The sequence below is a fragment of the Primulina eburnea genome, chromosome 10 (genome assembly GCF_022965805.1).
Source record: "Primulina eburnea isolate SZY01 chromosome 10, ASM2296580v1, whole genome shotgun sequence".
Classification (NCBI taxonomy): Eukaryota; Viridiplantae; Streptophyta; class Magnoliopsida; order Lamiales; family Gesneriaceae; genus Primulina; species Primulina eburnea.
In genome coordinates this window covers 14,677,749-14,698,908 of record NC_133110.1, presented here as the reverse complement: position 1 = coordinate 14,698,908, position 21,160 = coordinate 14,677,749, and the positions used below count along the sequence as shown (strand labels likewise).

At 35.5% G+C, this 21,160-nt stretch overlaps 1 protein-coding gene and 1 long non-coding RNA gene across 2 annotated transcripts in view; both read left to right on the top strand.

Annotated features, from left to right (window-relative positions):
• LOC140842921 (probable U3 small nucleolar RNA-associated protein 11) overlaps positions 1-21,160 on the top strand; it is a 185,619-nt gene that overhangs the window by 97,011 nt on the left and 67,448 nt on the right. The gene's annotated exons all lie outside the window — the stretch shown is intronic.
• Positions 10,948-14,220, top strand: LOC140803138 (uncharacterized). Its single transcript, XR_012111788.1, has 2 exons — positions 10,948-11,340; positions 13,423-14,220. It is a non-coding gene; the product is annotated as an uncharacterized lncRNA (long non-coding RNA).

Sequence of the window (21,160 nt, the reverse complement as noted above, 5' to 3'; positions counted from 1 at the left end):
TTTCCTGTTTGATTTTCACAAACTGAGTAGTGGTCAAGTCCATTTTGGATTTGATTGGCATTGTGTTCTTTGCATTGAACACCTTAAATTTCGATGTTCTCTCAGAGTCCTCAGCCACTAAGCCTTTAGCTTTCAGTAAATAACTGATTTGAACCGCAAAGCCCTTGGATTGTTTAGAAGACAGAAACATATTCTTCAAAACATTAAAAATGAGATGCTTCCAGTTAAATTTGTGACCAGCCATAATGACGGTAATGGCCTGAAATTTCTCTAAAGTTAGGGCAGCGAATGATCCTGCTTTTGCCAAAATTCCTTTTGCAATTACATCAGCCAGCAGTTGAACTTCATGTTTCAGTTCTTTCTTACGATCTGAGACCTTAATCTTTCGTCCATCAAGAGAAAGAGAGACTTGCATCTCTTCAATATCAGACGCCTTGACATCTGAGAGTTGTGCCATACCTTCAGAAGGTAAAAGAAATAAATCACCAAGAGAGTCTTCAGAAATGATCAGTAACTGATCATTGATAGTAGACTTGATATTTCCCTCAGAATCAATCACGCCAGAAGAGTAGAAATCCTGAAGTTCTTTGGGATAGATATCCTGAGAAGATTGTCCCAAAAATGTTCTTAGACCAGCAACTTCAAGCTTCTGAAATACTTTCTGAACTTCAGCATCGCCGAAGGATAATATAGATCCAAAGTTGATGGTCATAGCATTTAGCATGAAAGCGGGAATTTGAGTTGCCATTGAGAACTGATAAATTTCCTGAAAGAAAATTCGAGGAATGAGGTAGTTCTTGCCCTAAGGAGAATTTTAAGTAGTCGAAAAGTAAGACTGAAAAGAGGCGGGTAATAGTACATATGTACGTGACCATTCAAGTTCTGGACACGTGTCAGTCCAAAGAATTTTTGAAAGAAACAAAGTAGTACGTGTGCTACAATCATGTGTACGATTTGAGTGGTTAAGATAAATCCACGTAAAGAAAATCAAGAGTCATTATTAGTTTAGCAGACGGTCACGTCATTTGATTTGGAATAAAATTGGGTTAATTAGTTAACTTATATGAGAAGATTAGTGAAAAAGTCGACTGATAGGTCAGTTGATAAGACTGAGTTCTTTCAGTCGAGAATTTACTAACGACTGTCTTCTCAGTTAACCTCTTGAACCATTATTCCCCCTTAATCTATTAAAGCAAAATGACGGCAATAGACAGAAAATATTAATGATGAGTATGGTGCTTGGTATAGCAAACGTCACAGAGAGATGTCCTTTCGTATCCCTCCTTTGTTTTGCCCTATAAATAAGAGTGAAGGGGTTAGCCAAAATTCATCTCAGCAAGTAATTTTTCAAAGATAAAGAGAATGGCAGAAGCTGGAAGCTCAAGTGACGCTCAGTTTACTCTGCAAGCTAGGAAGCAGTCCATAGAAGATGAAGTCTTCTACACTAGCCTTCGTTACTGGGAAGAGATTCAGGAGCTGGAGTTCATGTATTACTCTGGGCAGGTCTCCACTTTCAGGCGGAGGGCCCAACTTCGAGAGGTGCGGGAGCTCCTAGAGGTTCCTGCGGGGGTGGACCTTTTTAAAGAAGGTTATCTCTACAAGCTCTTTCTCCTGAAGGAGCTGGAGATCCTCCGCCGCATCGCTGCCTCCCATGATTTCTGCAAAACCTCTTCCTCAGCACTAGCTGCATGGATGAGTTTGTGGATAGATTCTGTGGAGGAAAAAATTGTGACAATGTAACCGGCTCCTCTCCTTATTAATGAAATATTTATTATGTTTTATCGTCGTTGTTCTTTTATTTTTGCCTGCAATGATTTGTTAGAAACATAACCATAAGAACAATACACACTTGCTGACATCAGTTAAGAGTTCATAAGAATAAGCAACTTACTTAAATATTCAGTAAAACAACAATAAAGCTTAATCAACAAATTACGAACAATGATCATTAATTAAGATAAATCAATTAATCCAAGTATATTGCGGAAGTGAGAAAACTTAGTCTCAGCCAGTGGCTTGGTGAAAATGTCTGCTGCTTGTTGTTCCGTGGAGACATATTCTAATCTGATGTTCTTCTTTAGTGCATGATCCCTGATGAAGTGATGTCTGACATCTATGTGTTTGGTTCTGGCGTGAAGAACTGGATTATATGTTATAGCGATTGTACTCGTGTTGTCACAGAATATCGGTGATTCCTTTGCATCAACACCATAATCTTTCAGTTGTTGCTGAATCCAGAGCAGTTGGGCACAGCAGCTTCCAGCAGCAAGATATTCTGCTTCAGTTGTGGAAGTTGCTATAGATGTTTGCTTCTTACTGAACCAAGAGATCAGTCTGTCTCCTAGAAACTGATAAGATCCACTTGTGCTTTTTCGATCAAGCTTGCATCCTGCATAATCTGCATCTGAGTAACCAACTAAACTGAAAGATGAGTCTTTAGAATACCATAAGCCAACATTTTGCGTGCCTTTAAGATATTTCAATATACGTTTGGCAGCAGAGAAATGTGACTGCTTAGGACTAGCTTGGAATCTTGCACACATGCATACAGCAAACACAATATCAGGACGACTTGCAGTTAGGTACAATAATGAACCTATTAAACCTCTGTAGAGTGTCGTCTCAACTGATATTCCCCCTTGATCAGAATCTAATTTAACTGATGAACTCATTGGAGTGCTTGCTGCTGAACATGATTCCATGCCAAATTTTTTCAGCAATTCCTTGGTATATTTGGTTTGACTGATAAAGGTTCCTGAATCCAATTGCTTCACTTGCAAACCCAGAAAGAATGTCAGCTAACCCATCAAGCTCATTTCGAACTTATCCTGCATTAACTTGGCAAATTTCTTACATAATTTGGGGTTAGTTGACCCAAAAATAATATCATCTACATAAATTTGAACAAGTAAGATATGATCATCCTTAGAAAATTTGAACAAAGTCTTATCAACTGATCCAACAGAAAAATCGTGATCAGTTAGGAATTTTGAAAGGGTTTCATACCAAGCTCTTGGAGCTTGCTTAAGGCCATACAGTGCTTTGTTCAAATGATACACATGATCAGGAAGTTTATGATTGATAAAACCTGGAGGTTGTTCGACGTAGACTTCTTCCTGCAACTGGCCATTTAGAAAGGCACTTTTCACATCCATTTGGTAGACTTTAAAGTTCTTGAAGGATGCATAGGCAAGAAATATTCTGATTGCCTCCAGTCTTGCAACTGGTGCATATGTCTCGTCATAATCAATTCCTTCTTCTTGCCTATAGCCTTGTGCTACCAATCTTGCTTTGTTGCGCACAACTGTACCATCTTCGTTCAGTTTGTTTCTGTACACCCACTTGGTACCTATAATAGTTTTAGAAATTGGTCTTGGAACTAAGTTCCAGACATTGTTATGGGTAAACTGGTTTAGCTCTTCTTGCATGGCATTTAACCAATTTGGATCAACAAGAGCTTCGTCAGTTTTCTTTGGTTCTATTTGAGATACAAAAGCTGAATGGATGAATAAATTAAGCATCTGATTTCTGGTTCTTACTGGATCAGATGGGTTACCTATTACCAGGTTTGGAGGGTGTGATTTCTTCCATTTCAGTTCAACATTTGGTGCTTCTTCATCAGCAACTTCTTCAATGGGTAACTGAGTGTTCTCAGTTTCAGTTGGGACTAATTCAGTTGGTAATGGATTCGTACTAGTTGGCTCTACTAACTGATTATCAAGGTTTACTCCCAATTCAGCTGATTGATCTAATATTTCAGGTTCAGGTGTTTGGAGATTGCTTTGATTAACGTGAACGTCTTCTTCATCATCATCATCATCATCCAAGCTTATGTCTGTAAGTCTATCAGCAAGCTCAACTATATTAGTTGGCTTATCAGTTAGAGCAGATTCATCAAATACAACATGAATAGATTCCTCAACATTCAAGGTATTTTTGTTGAAGACTCTATACGCTTTACTTACTGAAGAATAACCAAGAAATATTCCCTCTGCAGATTTAGCATCAAAAGTTTTTAAATGGGTTTTACCATTGTTAAGTATAAAGCATCTGCAGCCGAATATTTTAAAATATGAAACCACGCTTTTCTTTCCATGCCAGATCTCATAAGGTGTTTTCATATGATTCTTGTTAATCATTGATCTGTTTTGAGTATAACACGCAGTGTTCACTGCTTCTGCCCAAAATCTTTGAGAGATACTAGAATCAGCAAGCATTGTTCTAGCAGCTTCTTTGAGAGTTCGATTTCTCCTTTCAGCTACACCATTTTGCTGAGGAGTTCTAGCTGCTGAAAGCTCATGCTTGATTCCGGTATTCTCTAAATAATTTGAAAGAGTTTTATTGATAAATTCAGTTCCTCGATCGGATCTGATTCTGTCAATTCCAACTGATTTTTCATTTGATAATCTTTTGAAAAGCTTAATCAGTTGATCAGCAGTTTGGTCCTTGGATTTGAGAAATAAAACCCAAGTGAATCTTGAAAAGTCATCAACAACCACCAAGGTGTATTTCATTCCCCCTAAGCTCATCACCGGTATTGGACCAAATAAATCCATATGTAACAGCTCTAAGCATCGGGAAGAAGATTTACGACCCTTGTTCTTAAAAGAAGATTTGATTTGTTTACCAAACTGACATGCTGAGCAAATTTTGTCTTTGATAAAATCCATTTTGGGCAGTCCAGTAACAAGATCATGGTTACTCAAATATGCAATAGATTTGAAATTCAAGTGGTTTAACCTCTTATGCCATAACCAGTTTTTCGAAGATTTTGAAGCAATAAGACACACTGGTGCATAAGGTTGATCATTCCAGCTGACTTTATAAGTGTTTCCACACCTTTTTCCAGTTAGAATGATCTCTTCTGTTGAGCATTTGACTGAACAGGAGTGTTTGTCAAACTGAACTGAGAATCCATTATCGCATAACTGACTGATGCTTATCAGATTATACTTAAGATTCTCAACTAATAAGACATCATTAATGGTGAAGTTACCATGGATAAGCTTACCCTTACCCACAGTTTTACCTTTCGAGTTATCTCCAAAACTGATGTTTGGTCCAGTGTATTTGACTAGTTGAGATAATAACCTTGAATCTCCTGTCATGTGGCGTGAGCACCCACTGTCTAGATACCATACAGATCCAGTGCTTGTACCTGTTACCTGCAGTCAAATACAAAATAAGATTGTGGTACCCTTTGTTTATTTGGGTCCAAAGTTGATTAGTCCTTTAGGAATCCAAACTTGGATCAGTCTGACTGACCGTCCAGTTGCTGTATTCCATATGGTCCTTCCTTGTTTGTGTGTGTGTGGTATGTGATGTGTGGGTGATACAATATGTGATTTGCCCTTTTTCAACTGATTGTTCAGCCGGTATCTTTTCTGAACTGGCTTACTGTTGTGGTAGTTTGAGTGCCCATTTAAATAGTTTTTGCTGAAAGTTTTTGGTTGCTGACTCCATGAGTCAGTTTCACTCTTTGGGCTATACCCAATGCCACATCTCTTGCCCTTGTTCATATTCTGAGATGGCTGTTCAATCAGTTTACTCGGCTCTGCTTGTTCCTGTTCCATAACTGATTTTACAAAGTGAATATATTTTCCTTTGTTTATATTCAGTTTTGGTCGAGTATCTTGGGAAGACGAATCATCTTTTCTACAGAATCCTAAACCAGTTTTATCATCAACTGATTTCTGAGAATTCTGTAAGACAGTTAAAGCATCAGACGATTTGTTCCAAGCCTGAATGAGCTCATTGTGCTTTGAATTTTCAAGCAACAATTTTTGAATCATTAATTGATCCTTGCTTCTTTCATTTTTGAGTTCAGCAATTTCCCTTTTTAGACTCAACATATCAACTGATTCATCAGTTTGTGTTTTATTGTCTTTGGGAACATCTTGCTTTGCTCTGGCTTTATCAAATGATAGAGCAAGCTTTTGATACTCGCTGACCATGTCATGAAGAGTCGAAATAAGCTCTTCTCTAGTGAAATCAGTTGAGCTAAAGTCGAATACCTGCTGATTGTCTGATTGATCTTCTGTCTCATCAGCCATCAGACACTTGACTTCTTCCTCTTCTTCACTAGAACTGTATGAGGTTTCTGCTTCTGACTCATCACTGTCAGTCTCTGCCCATTTGGCTTTGCTATCCTCAGCTAGGAGTACTTCATGCTTCTTTCTGTAAGGCTTCTTATCGTCCTTAGATCTTTTCTTATGCTCGTACACTTTCTTCTTTCTCTCTGTTGAAACTTGACTGTCCTTTTTAGGCTTAGGACAATCAGCAATAAAGTGGCCTGGTTTTCCACAATTATAGCATGCACTTGACTCTTCTCTGGAGTTGTTTCTTTGATAGTGTTTTTGAAAATTTCCTTGATTTTTCCTCATGAATCTTCCAAACTTCCTGATGAACAATGACATGGCGTCATTGCTTATTTGATCTGCAGCTTTCTCAACTGAACCAGTTGGTTCATTTCTTACAGCGGTTAAGGCCGTAGTTGCTGCTGAGGTGGATGGTTCTCCTTCTCTGGTTTGTAGTTCAAACTCATATGCCTTTAGGTCAGCAAATAGATCGTGCAGTTCAACTTTGTTCAGATCCTTAGATTCTCTCATTGCCATAGTTTTGACATCCCATTCTTTGGGTAATCCTCTGATCACTTTTAATGCCACTTCTTTATTTGTATACACTTTTCCAAGTGCATTTAGTTCGTTGATGATACAACTTGTTCTTTCATCATATTCGTGCATTGTTTCTCCCACCTTCATTCTGATATTGTCAAACTTCTGCACAGCAACTGAAAGTTTGTTTTCTTTGGTTTGTTCATTGCCTTCGCAGACTTGAATTAGCTTCTCCCAAATTTCTTTGGCAGTCTTGCACATTTTGATTTTACTGAACGTTACTTTGTCCAGTGTCTTATACAATATGTCCTTTGCAACATTATCCAGATTCGCTTTTCTCTTGTCTTCAGTAGTCCATTCATCTCTTGGCTTCTCTATACGGTGAGGTGCTCCTTCAGTAATTGCTACAGCTGTATTGGCTTTCAAGATCTTCATGGGTCCATCAGTTATGACATACCACATGTCATCGTCTTGTGCAGCTAGATGAGCCTGCATCCTGATCTTCCAATCATCGAAATCCTCTCTAGAGAACATAGGAATCTTGTTGAATGAAGACATAGTGAGCAAGTTGAGTATAGATAGTCTTTGTAGGATAAACCTTGCTCTGATACCACTTGATAGGATCGGTTAATAGACTAAGAGTGTTTAGAAGGGGGGGTTGAATAAACAATTCTCGATTTTGTCAAATTCTTCGAAGAAGAGAGTTCAGTTTTGTTACAAACTAAACCAGATATCCCAACGATCAAAAACAATCAGTTAAACTGAAAATGCAGTTGCGGAAAATAAACTGAATGAATGATAGAGTATCTAACTGAGAATGAAAAACTGAAGTAAAGATAACACGATATGTTTCTGGATGTTCGGAGATTTGAATAACTCCTACGTCACCCCTTCTATCACGAAGTTAGGATATTCACTAAAAGACTTTGATCAAATACAAACAATGTACTGACCCACTTCAGTATGGACTTATCACTTTGCCAAAACTGAAACTCTTAGTATACAACTTTTGACAGATCGTAACTGATCTTAGCACAACTTATATAATTTTATCAACGATTACAATGTGCTCTCTTTAGCTCGATAATGTAGTCTGAAAACTACTGATGAAACTGGTAAGAGTGAGCTTTTGATTTCTGAGTGTGTTTTTGCAGCGTAACAGCAAGTAAACTGAGATGAATAATAATCGATGTATCTTCAGCTGCTATCCTTGACTATTTATAGGCTTCCCTTGTAACGGTAACATTAAATAATGTTTGAATATTCGAACCGTTGTTTGCCACGTCGACACGCTCTGATATTCGTACACTGCTCATTCTGAAATGCGGCGATCCACTACCAGTTCGCAGAGGACTGTACTATTTGTCGGTTGTCGTTTTTCACTTTATGACGTGTACAGCTGAAAGATCAGCTGATAACAAATCAGTTGGCGAGAATGAACTGGCGAGAATATCTGCTGAAATGTTATATGCTGAAATATCAGTTAAGCTTGGTTCAGTTAAGTCGATCAGTTGGTAGCTTTTAGTTGCTGAATTCAGTTGAGTCTTTTGTCAAACGCCGGAATTAAGTTTCCGACAAATGCTATTCCAAGAAAAGCTCACAAGGAGCGCGCTCAGTCGTAAGTGTGATTATTTTTTGGGGCCATTAATTTTTTATTGCCCGTTTTGAAATATTTTGACGTATATTTCCGGTTCACTCAATTGATGATTTGTTGTGTGTACCAGGCATTTGAGAAGGAAATTTGGGCTGCTCGAAAAACATAAAGATTATGTCATTCGTGCACGAGCCTATCACCAGAAGGAGCGGACTTTACTGGTAATTTCTACTACCCTGCATCTTGTTGGTTTTGGTAGTATTTTATTAACGAAATTTGGCGAGTTCTTATTTTAAGGTAAGTCGCTTCTGCGTGTTTATAACAAAAACTTGAGGAAAAAGCAGCATTGAGGAACCCAGATGAATTTTACTTCAAGATGATTAAAACAAAAACTGTTGGCAGAGTCTATAAACCCGAGTAAGCTGGAAAATTTTATTTTTATGAGGTTATATGTTCTCTTTTGAGGATATTTATTTGAGTGTAATTTGAATATTAGCTGTTGAATGTGGATTTTGTAAAGGATCCAGGCTAATAAGTACACTAACGAAGAGCTGATGTTGATGAAGACCCAAGAGATTGGATATATTTTGCAGAAGCTTCAACTTGTCTTTATTATGAAATTTAACTTTTTGGATGCAGAAAATTGAAAGACTTAATGGTATGCTGCATTCTCTTGACAATCAGTCATCATCCAAACATGTTTATTATGCCGACAACAGGTGGGTGATCAATCCCTTTTTCTGCTAATTCTTGATAATTTTCATACCCATTTTTTAGAGTAGTCAATTTCATGTTATAACAGTTATGTCACCACCAAAGTTTATTCTTTTCCCATTATTAGATATGGTCGTTTCTGATAGCTCAATTAATTTATTTCTTCAAAGTCATTTTATTCCCTTCTGCTTTAGAAAGAACGTCTAATATGTAATGTAGACAATTAAGATAAAACTATCCGAAGGCCAATTTCAAAAGTTCAACGACCAAGGGGCAATGAGACTGTCTTCTCTGGAACTTCTGTTTGAATCACTTGAATTCCATGTTTACACTTGTGTGTCTGCAAATGACAGATTTTTTTTTTTCATCCAAGACAGTGATTTGGTGGTAATGTACTGGTCACACAAAGTATTAATGCATAAAATGATGCAGGGCAAATATTGCTCAGTAGTATAGCATTTTGAGCTTAGTAGATATTTTTGTGTTTCATGAAGTATGTTGGCTGCCTATGGATTCTCTTTCTAGGGAGGAGGCAAGAGAAGTACGCCAAAAAGTTTCATAACAAGGGACCCATCAGATTTTAAAGACTTGCCTAAAGTTATTTTGAGGTACTGAAAGCTATTTTTTTTAGTCAATTGCCTCCTACGAAATTGGATTGCCAGGTTGATAACCTGTTTCTACTTGCCTCCCCACAATTAAGATCCCTACCGAGTACCGAATGATATCATTACCGTCAATCCATAAACTATATTGCAAAAACGAAGTGGACTACAAATAATTTTCTTTAGTCTGCCTGTCCTCACAGCTCTTTCATTTGTCTCTTCACCACCCATACTTTACCGCCTTTAAGTTATCAATACTTCACTTGTTGATTGAATATGGTGATATTTGGCGCCTTGTCATAATATCTTATTTTTCTTATTGAATTTAGCTTTCAATTTCTACTTCTTTGGTATTCCCTGCTATTGTTCGAGTTTTCTCATCAAAAGCTTTTTTCGATTTGTTGGTCACAAATATATACCAATTGGGAATATCAATCGCATGCTATGTGAGTTAATTATAATTCCATTTATGCGTGCATGATAAATATTTATGGTCGTGTGTCCTTTTTGTCTTGTCTGGACTTTCTACTGGGCTTCTATTTCTTCCCAGAGATCAATACTATCCCGTCATTGTGAGTGCTGTATCTTTGTATAAATTTTATGGGAATTAAGGGATGATACTTTTCTCCATCATTTATCCTTGCCACTTGACGAACTTTGGTTCAAGAAATCGAATTGATGCACAAGTGCTTGAGCATTTCAACCCAACTGACGTTTCTTGTATCATGAACTACTATCTATCATGTAACGTCCCGAAAAATTTAAAAGTCCACGTGAGCCACATACATACAAATTATTAAATTTCTTTAGTATTTTATTAAATTCTTTTAAAGCATAAAAATGCATAATTATTTTATAAATTATGTGTTTAATTATTTTTATGTATTTTATGCATTATTATTGCATGATAGGATTAATTTATGAAATTTTAAAAGTTCATGCACTATGATTTTTAAGTTTCATTTCGCGCTCGAACGAGGAGCGGAGACCGGAGAATTTTCAAGAAAATTATTTTTATTACATGGGTAATTTTTATTAATTAATTTAAGATGTTTTAATAATATTTTTCAAGAATTGGAATTTATTGGGTATTTTTACCCGCATGATTTTAATTTTTAATGGTACACAAATTTTATTGAATCAGAGGACTTTTTGAAGGTTCGGCTAATATTTTCAAAAACTTTCCAAAACATGATATTTTTCGGGAGTGTGTTTGGAATTAATGGGTCAACTTCTATGCTCGTTGGGCTTAAAAACTCTTTTAAGTTTTTAATTAAATCATTTAAGGACCATTAGCTAGTTGATTAATAACTAATTAACCTACCCTACACAATTACCCTCTCCACCAACCGACACCCATTTCATTACATATTATTCTCCAGCTGCATTTGTCTATCGGTTCCATCATTCCTTGTTGAAGGCCACGGATTTTCTTCGTTTGCAATAAATAAATTCATCCGACACTCCTCTCCAAACCACTCCATTCTTTCAATTATTCAGCATCCCTTCAGTAGCTCATGACTTCTGCCATTGGAAGTCCCTCAAGAAAAATATCGGCCATAGCTTATTCTTGAGTGGGAATTTCTCCGGTGCTTCCGTTGCTTATTTCTTCATCTTCTTGCTTCTATACATCAACAGGCACGCATGTATCACCCTCAACCGACACTCTCCCCATTCACCATTATTCCTCTCGATTTCAGCAGCTCCTCTACAGCAAAGGCTTCGGCCATATCCATCTCTTCAAGAAAAATTCCCCGGCTTGATTCCCGACGCTCGTTCTTCGGTTTTCTTACGAATTATTTACCAGGCACGCTTTGTATCCTTCTTTCTGCATCATTCACGCCATTATATGCTGTTACATGTGTGCTCGCATACGAAAAATGTTTAAAACCGTTGTTGCTTCATTTATGCATTCGGTTTTCAAGTGATCATGCTACCCTTAGTTTGATACTCAAGTTTCTGATAATCTGTGCAAGGGGCTGCTGTGAGGTGTTGATAAGGGGCTGAGATTAGTGTCAAGATGTTGTATAAAGATTTAAACCAAATGCAGATGCTGTAGGGTGAGAGATCGAGAGTTTGAGGCTTGGGTGGTTCAAATTCTGTCGGCAAGGGCTGCGGCTGTGCATGGGCTCGATCACAGCCATGTCTCAGCCTTTTTCATGTCTGGTATGATGTTAGGAGTGGACCATGGGCACATGGACGAGGGAGGAGTTCGGATCTTGGAGATGTAGTTTGTTAGAGAGAAATTGTGTTAGTCGATCGGGATTTATGTGTGAACTTGTACAACATCATTTCTCTTCGGATTGGCTTTGTTAAGAGGTCTATTACGGTCATAAGGAAGAGATTGAATGGTTGGACAAGTGGTAGGATTAGAGGGGACCGAGTGATTTATGATTTGGGGACATGTGTTTAATGTGGTTATAGAATAAGGTTGTCCGAGAGCATTGTTCTTATCCTGGATAGTAGCCGAGAGTTTTTGGGCCTGTTACTTTAGTATTAGTAGCTTTATAGTGTGTTAAAGGTATGGTAAAAGTTGGAGAAAAATTTGGTTAAGTTTCGAGTCAATTCGGGTTAAAACCGAGACCTCAATCCAAGTTTTAAAACGAATCGGTTAAGTTGTAAAATGGGCTCGATTTTACGTCTAGGAATACTTTTAAATATGTTTTGGGACAATTTTAGGAGTTTGGTAAGTTTTGGATCAAAATAATGAGTTTTGGAATTATTCGGGATTTATCGCCGCACGAAACGCTAATTAAGAATTTAATTGAAACGCCTAGATTTAAGCTTAATAAAATTATGGGAAATTATATTTAAGCTCAAATAATTATTAGAAGTCTAAGTTTTTAATTTGGGAATTTTATGCTAAGGTTTGGTTTAATTCGGGATTTAAAATGCATTAATATGTTGTATTTAGAGATTAATGTAAAAGTCATCGATTTAAGCCAAATATAAATATGAGAGAATTCATGTAGGCTTAAATAATTATTTGGGACATTTTAGAGTCAATGGAATTAATAAAATGTCAAAAACGTGAAATTTATGTTTAGGGGTGAAACGATAATTTTTTTATTTTCAGGGGCAAAATGGTAATTTTGCACCCGGGGTGAGATTTTAGTCCTAGCAGCGCCCTGAGCACGAATCATAATATTTTTAAATGTTCATGCATCACGTTTACGATTTTTACGCTATTGTAATAAATATTGGTGCATTCTTGATTTAAAGGAATTAAGAGAGAGAAAAGTAAGAAAATGAAGAGCACTCCGTCTCCGCCGCGCCGCGTCGTTATTTCGTTTGTTTTCTGTCAAAACAAACCAAGGCATGTATATACTTTTTCTAAACCTCAATCAAGTCATATAGGTATTTTTAAATATCACAAGTACATGATTTTAATTGTTCATATTTAATTATGTTGGTTAATTATATTACGTGCATAGAAAATATTCATTTTTGAGATTTATGCGATATGGCTTGTGGTTCATTCACTATGTGGGAGGGTTATTTTATACGGTCGCCAGTGACCGATCAGTTCAGTATGGTACCACCCGGTCGCCAGTGATCGGACAGCTCAGTTCAGTTTCAGCCTTCCTGGTAGCCAGTTACCGATCAGTTTCAGCTTAGTGCAGTGGCCACAGGCGTAAAACATAATCTCAACAGAAAATTTTACCAGTTATTTCAGTACAGGGCTCCAAGGAGCAAACATTTTTACTGTGATTATCAGTCTAGTTATGCACGTATTATAATTGTTCAGTACAGATTATTTTCAGCATGAGTACAGATTATTTTCAGTATACCTCATGACATGATATTTTATCCCATGCATATTTTACTTCAGATTTTACTCGTTACCTGCGATATATGCATGCTGAGTCTTTAGGCTCACTAGACTTGATTGTTGTAGGTGTTGATGAGGCTAGGGCCGAGGGCGGGGACCAGTGAGCCAGCTTGGGTCGACAATAGTGGCACCCGAGGACCTTAGTGCAGCAGTTGCTATTTTATTTCTCAAACAATATTTTTATCAGTCGTTGGATATTTTTAAATAGTGACTTTTGGTAACTTTATTTTCTTCCGCTGCGATATTTTTAAACTTTGACCTTGTTTATCAGTTGATTTTATGAACGAGGCAATTTCAGTTATTTTAAAAGAAAATTTTTAAATTTCCCGTAAATTTTCAAATAAGGATTTCCGGGCCTTCACAGTTGGTATCAAAGCGTATGTTCTTGTAAAGGGTTACACTACTACTGACCACGAGAAGCTCACGAAGTCACGTCTTCGGTCTGTAAGTTTTACATTACAGCATTTTATTTAAAGCATGGATTATTTAACAGCATGTCTTCATGAAATATATATTACGTCCAGATTTTTTTCGTTCAGTATTTAAATTTGAATAAATTATGGAATTATGCATGTTGGTTACGTATGGGTTATGTATGGAACAATATGCCTTCTAGACGCCTTGTTTAGCGCGCGAGGGATGATGAGCGCCGTCATGAGGACGGTGAGCATCAGAGGTAGGAGAGAAATGCATCTCCACCCCCACCGGACATAAATAAGAATTTTTCTATTGGGCATTAGGAGAGGTCGTAAAATATTTGACTATATTAATTTTTGGGTTAGTAGTACTGATGTTCTACTTATGGGCTATAAGTTAAACTTAAAGATTATGAATGTTTTCGGGACTTGTAGAATTTACAAGAAATTAATGATGGTTCATGGTTGCTAGTTGAATAAAATTTTGAGGATTCCCTGTAAGGATTAATGATTCGAAGACTACGACGATTCTTGGGAAGTATAAAATTGTAGAAATTATTTCGGATGCATTCTCTACCTAGTTGGATTTAAGGATTGAATTGCATAAAGTAAGAATTTTAAGGATCCAATTGTAATAACCCATAATTTGAGGACCTAGGTGCAAAACAAAATTCTAAGGGACTATTTTTGAATTTACAATATTTTGGGATTTAATTCTGAGTTCGAGAATTTAAAAGTTTAATGAGGTAAAGATGAAAATTTTTATGGGGACAATGATGCAAATTTCGAAGAGTTGTAGGGCCAAAATGTAAATTTGGAAAAAAACTGTAAGGGCCAGAGTGCAAGTTCCAAAATTTTAAGGATGTAATTGCGAGCTTTTTAGAAACACTTGGGATTTTAAGTATTTATAGAAATGTAAGACGTGTTATGAGAATTAATTTTGGGTTTAATAAACTTAAGGCTATTGAACCTTATGATGCGGGAAATCTATAAAATGAAATTGGGAATACTGATGACTCATGGATAATTGTGCAATTTTTGAGATTTAAAAAAAAATAAAAAAATGGACGATATTCGAGGAAAGTAAGATTTAATTTTTCAATTTTAAGAAACTTGAGAACTTATTTAGTAGTAAGTGAGAATTGAACGGTTTAAATGATAGAAATTTTTGGTTATTTAGGCTCGAAGGAAATGTAGAATATTTAGATATTTGGGTTATAATGTTATAATCAATGGTAACCAAGGACATCGTAGGATGAATCAATCTTATGCGTGAAAATTTAAGCGTTAGTGAAATAATATTGTGGCAAATTAAGAATTTAAAGTGACGACGATTTAAGAAAAATTTGATCGGTTAGTTAAGTTATAAGGATAAACATTGAGTTAGTAAATTTTTGGGAATATAAGTTTGATGTGTCATAAGTTTTAGTCATGAATGTAACAGTTAAGCTTGTACCTTTGTTGGAATTTTATATTTCTATAAGGTTGGGTATGATTGATGATTAGGTTATTCGATAGACGACGCATGTAAGAATTAAGGTAGACATTTTGTCTTGAGAAATTTTTTTAAGTTATTAAGAAACTTGGGAATAAGCGAATATGTGTGTTGGAATTATATTATCTAAAATTAATTGGGTTGCGTAAGGTTGAATTTAAAATGTATGGGATATTTGTTAGTACGAAAATTTTTGTGGGTAAATAAATACAAAAGGGAATTAGTGGTTTTCAACATAAGTTATCAATCAATGAATATTAAGATTTTTTTTTATTGAGTAAGAAATCTAAAAGTTTGCCATGGTAGTACGACAAATCACGATACATTTTATTAATTAATAAATATTGTAAAACAAAGTAATGGATAGACAACAATTACAAGTAAATGTAAAAATAAAGAAAAAACATTAGGAGGATATTCTCCGACAAATACAAGAATCGTAAATAGAATAACTAAAAGAATTGAAAATAACTTTGCAAGAGCCATCTTCTTTTTCTTCGATTTTTTTATGAAGAATAAGTTTTAGAGAGAAGAGAAAGTTGGAGTGATTGAATGGATTTGTGAGATGGTATTTATAGAGGAAAAACAAAAACTAGCCGTTAGTTACCGTTTTGTGACCGTTGGTATATGTATGTATTTTTATAATTTTATGGTAAAAATATGGTGTATATAATATTAGATATGTTTTAATAATTATGTATATCATATCTCATTATTATAATGAGATGTCATAATTTATTTTGTTTAAAAATCTTATAGACTTTTATACTTGTCGTATCCCTTACTCGAAATTAAAGGTTGGCAACAATTTTATATTTGGGACGTATTTATAAATAACTAAGTTACATACGGTGGTATTGTAAGGTAAAGAATTGATTCAAGAGTTGTAGGCCAATATTATTATGAGGTAAGAAAAATGTTCAACTTATAAGTGTATTGCCGATGATAGGAGTTGATCAGTAAAATTTTTGGGTGCAAAGAATTCTTAAGATGGACTGCATAAATGCTAATGTAGTAGGTCGTTGACATTACAAGTATAGTATAAAGAAGGTAAGATACGATAAGGTTGAACCTCCATTTCTAATATTGAGAACGACAAGAAAAGTCAGAATTTGAGATTTTAGTAAAGTAAACTAAGTTACCATAAGTTGTGAATCGCAAATGAGGTTTTTGGTAGGAAATTTAATTCGGATTGAGGCGACGTAAGAACAGCTTAACACTTATTTTATCAGAGTAGCGCAGCAGAAGCGTGAATTAATGAGATACTAGAATTAAGAGTCTAAACCTTTTGATTATCAAGGATAAGCGAATTTCGGGGACGAAATTCAATTTAAGGGGGGTAGATTGTAACGTCCCGAAAAATTTAAAAGTCCACGTGAGCCACATACATACAAATTATTAAATTTCTTTGGTATTTTATTAAATTCTTTTAAAGCATAAAAATGCATAATTATTTTATAAATTATGTGTTTAATTATTTTTATGCATTTTATGCATTATTATTGCATGATAGGATTAATTTATGAAATTTTAAAAGTTCATGCACTATGATTTTTAAGTTTCATTTCGCGCTCGAACGAGGAGCGGAGACCGGAGAATTTTCAAGAAAACTATTTTTATTACATGGGTAATTTTTATTAATTAATTTAAGATGTTTTAATAATATTTTTCAAGAATTGGAATTTATTGGGTATTTTTACCCGCATGATTTTAATTTTTAATGGTACACAAATTTTATTGAATCAGAGGACTTTTTGAAGGTTCGGCTAATATTTTCAAAAACTTTCCAAAACATGATATTTTTCGGGAGTGTGTTTGGAATTAATGGGTCAACTTCTAAACTCGTTGGGCTTAAAAACTCTTTTAAGTTTTTAATTAAATCATTTAAGGACCATTAGCTAGTTGATTAATAACTAATTAACCTACCCTACACAATTACCCTCTCCACCAACCGACACCCATTTCATTACATATTATTCTCCAGCTGCATTTGTCTATCGGTTCCATCATTCCTTGTTGAAGGCCACGGATTTGCTTCCCTTAGTTTGATACTCAAGTTTCTGATAATCTGTGCAAAGGGCTGCTGTGAGGTGTTGATAAGGGGCTGAGATTAGTGTCAAGATGTTGTATAAAGATTTAAACCAAATGCAGATGCTGTAGGGTGAGAGATCGAGAGTTTGAGGCTTGGGTGGTTCAAATTCTGTCGGCAAGGGCTGCGGCTGTGCATGGGCTCGATCACAGCCATGTCTCAGCCTTTTTCATGTCTGGTATGATGTTAGGAGTGGACCATGGGCACATGGACGAGGGAGGAGTTCGGATCTTGGAGATGTAGTTTGTTAGAGAGAAATTGTGTTAGTCGATCGGGATTTATGTGTGAACTTGTACAACATCATTTCTCTTCGGATTGGCTTTGTTAAGAGGTCTATTACGGTCATAAGGAAGAGATTGAATGGTTGGACAAGTGGTAGGATTAGAGGGGACCGAGTGATTTATGATTTGGGGACATGTGTTTAATGTGGTTATAGAATAAGGTTGGCCGAGAGCATTGTTCTTATCCGGGATAGTAGCCGAGAGTTTTTGGGCCTGTTACTTTAGTATTAGTAGCTTTATAGTGTGTTAAAGGTATGGTAAAAGTTGGAGAAAAATTTGGTTAAGTTTCGAGTCAATTCGGTTTAAAACCGAGACCTCAATCCAAGTTTTAAAACGAATCGGTTAAGTTGTAAAATGGGCTCGAGTTTACGTCTTGGAATACTTTTAAATATGTTTGTGGACAATTTTAGGAGTTTGGTAAGTTTTGGATCAAAATAATGAGTTTTGGAATTATTCGGGATTTATCGCCGCACGTAACGCTAATTAAAGAATTAATTGAAACGCCTAGATTTAAGCTTAATAAAATTATGGGAAATTATATTTAAGCTCAAATAATTATTAGAAGTCTAAATTTTTAATTTGGGAATTTTATGCTAAGGTTTGGTTTAATTCGGGATTTAAAATGCATTAATATGTTGTATTTAGAGATTAATGTAAAAGTCATCGATTTATGCCAAATATAAATATGAGAAAATTCATGTAGGCTTAAATAATTATTTGGGACATTTTAGAGTCAATGGAATTAATAAAATGTCAAAAACGTGAAATTTATGTTTAGGGGTGAAACGATAATTTTTTTATTTTCAGGGGCAAAATGGTAATTTTGCACCCGGGGTGAGATTTTAGTCCTAGCAGCGCCCTGAGCACGAATCATAATATTTTTAAATGTTCATGCATCACTTTTACGATTTTTACGCTATTATAATAAATATTGGTGCATCCTTGATTTAAAGGAATTAAGAGAGAGAAAAGTAAGAAAATGAAGAGCACTCCGTCTCCGTCGCGCCGCGTCGTTATTTCGTTTGTTTTCTGTCAAAACAAACCAAGGCATGTATATACTTTTTCTAAACCTCAATCAAGTCATATAGGTATTTTTAAATATCGCAAGTACATGATTTTAATTGTTCATATTTAATTATGTTGGTTAATTATATTACGTGCATAGAAAATATTCATTTTTGAGATTTATGCGATATGGCTTGTGGTTCATTCACTATGTGGGAGGGTTATTTTATACGGTCGCCAGTGACCGATCAGTTCAGTATGGTACCACCCTGTCTCCAGTGATCGGACAGCTCAGTTCAGTTTCAGCCTCCCCGGTAGCGAGTTACCGATCAGTTTCAGCTTAGTGCAGTGGCCACAGGCGTAAAACATAATCTCAACAAAAAATTTTACCAGTTATTTCAGTACAGGGCTCCAAGGAGCAAACATTTTTACTGTGATTATCAGTCCAGTTATGCACGTATTATAATTGTTCAGTACAGATTATTTTCAGCATGAGTACAGATTATTTTCAGTATACCTCATGACATGATATTTTATCCCATGCATATTTTACTTCAGATTTTACTCGTTACCTGCGATATATGCATGCTGAGTCTTTAGGCTCACTAGACTTGATTGTTGTAGGTGTTGATGAGGCTAGGGCCGAGGGCGGGGACCAGTGAGCCAGATTGGGTCGGCAGTAGTGGCACCCGAGGACCTCAGTGCAGCAGTTGCTATTTTATTTCTCAAACAATATTTTTATCAGTCGTTGGATATTTTTAAATAGTGACTTTTGGCAACTTTATGTTCTTCCGCTGCGATATTTTTAAACTTTGACTTTGTTTATCAGTTGATTTTATGAACGAGGCAATTTCAGTTATTTTAAAAGAAAATTTTTAAATTTCCCGCAAATTTTCAAGTAAGGATTTTCGGGCCTTCACATATCATATTCCCTAAAGGGTCTTGCTTGTTGGCAATCGTTGCTGCATTTTCCTAAAATTTAATCCTTTTTCTATGCTGTATCTTTCTACTTTGATTTTGGGTATTTAGTTTTATTCCAAATGACTTTTCTGTTTCTTGTAGAACATAACTTTAACGAATCAAATGGTTGGTTATCTGTCCGCCGTTCACAAATCCTTTTCCTTTTGATGAGTTTTTCTTTGGTTGATTTCCAAATTCCTTTTCAGTCTCTCCTTGGCTTTAGGCCTTCATATTACTTTTGTTTCTCTTCTACATCGAGGAAGTTAGACTAGAATTTGTGGTTGAGGAGTTTAGTTTAATCGTGTATAGAAACACGGTCAACATGCAGGAAGACAGATTCTTCATATCGAGAGCTAGAGGCTAGAAAAAAATGGTTAAAAGATCTAGAGAAAATATACACGAATATGTCTATGCAAAAAGAGTTACAGGTATCAATATTTCAGAGAGTATGTTATACGCTTCATTTTTTCCTGGTTTCGCTGTAGGGTAATCATTTTAATGCATCATTGGTGCAAAAAAGGGGTAAGAAACGCAAATTGCGTGAAGATGAAATGGTTAGTCCCACTTAAAGACCCGTGTATAAATGGCGACATGAAAGGAAACGTTGAATAGAATACTTATATAACGAAGATTTCTTGAATGAGAACCTGAGGAGGGGACGTGCAACAATATCCTGTAGTCATCTGGGAAGCACAATTTTCGTAACTGTGTGGAAACTGCGTGATTTTTTAATCGGAACAACCGTAAAATTTGAAACATAATTTTTCTGTGACTGATGTTGGAAACAAAAGTATACTTCAAAGTTTTCATAACCGGATCACCTTCATAATCGGACAGGTGATCGAATCGAAAAACACATGTTGAATTTATGGTGTGACTGAAAATTGTTATATTATATAAAATAATAATATTATATTATAAATAATGAAAAATATATAGTTGCCGATATAGTGATATTTCATGCTTTTAAGTTCCCAAAAATACTCTGCCATTAGAGCAGTCATGTATCGTACCGTACTTTTTACCATTCAAAATTTGCGAAAAAATTAAAAATTTTCTTAAACATAAAATTCATATAGTCGTTACTTATCATTCAACATAATAATATTTAAAATCAATATCCCATACTCAAATTTTCCAACAAAGTACTTATTCCAAATTATCTCACAACCAACATAAAAACATAATATTTTTAAAGTTTTCATAAAACATAAACATAGTGGTCCTCGGGTTTAGCCTTCCGCTCAGTCCAAGCCTGCCCCTTGGTCGCCACCTCCTGTCTCCTCATCAACATACTCACCTGCATCGATCAAGTCTAGTGAGTCTAAAGACTCAACACGTATAAACTAGAATAACGAGTACTACATAATAAAATCGCATGCAACTTAAAAATAGAACATACATAACTTGAAACTTGAACTTGCATAATAAAATTGAAACTTGCATAATAAATTTAAAACTTTCATAATAATTTTAAAACTTGAACATACATACTTTGAAACTTGAACTTGAATAATAGCTTGAACTTTGCATAATAACTTTTAACTTTGCATAATGA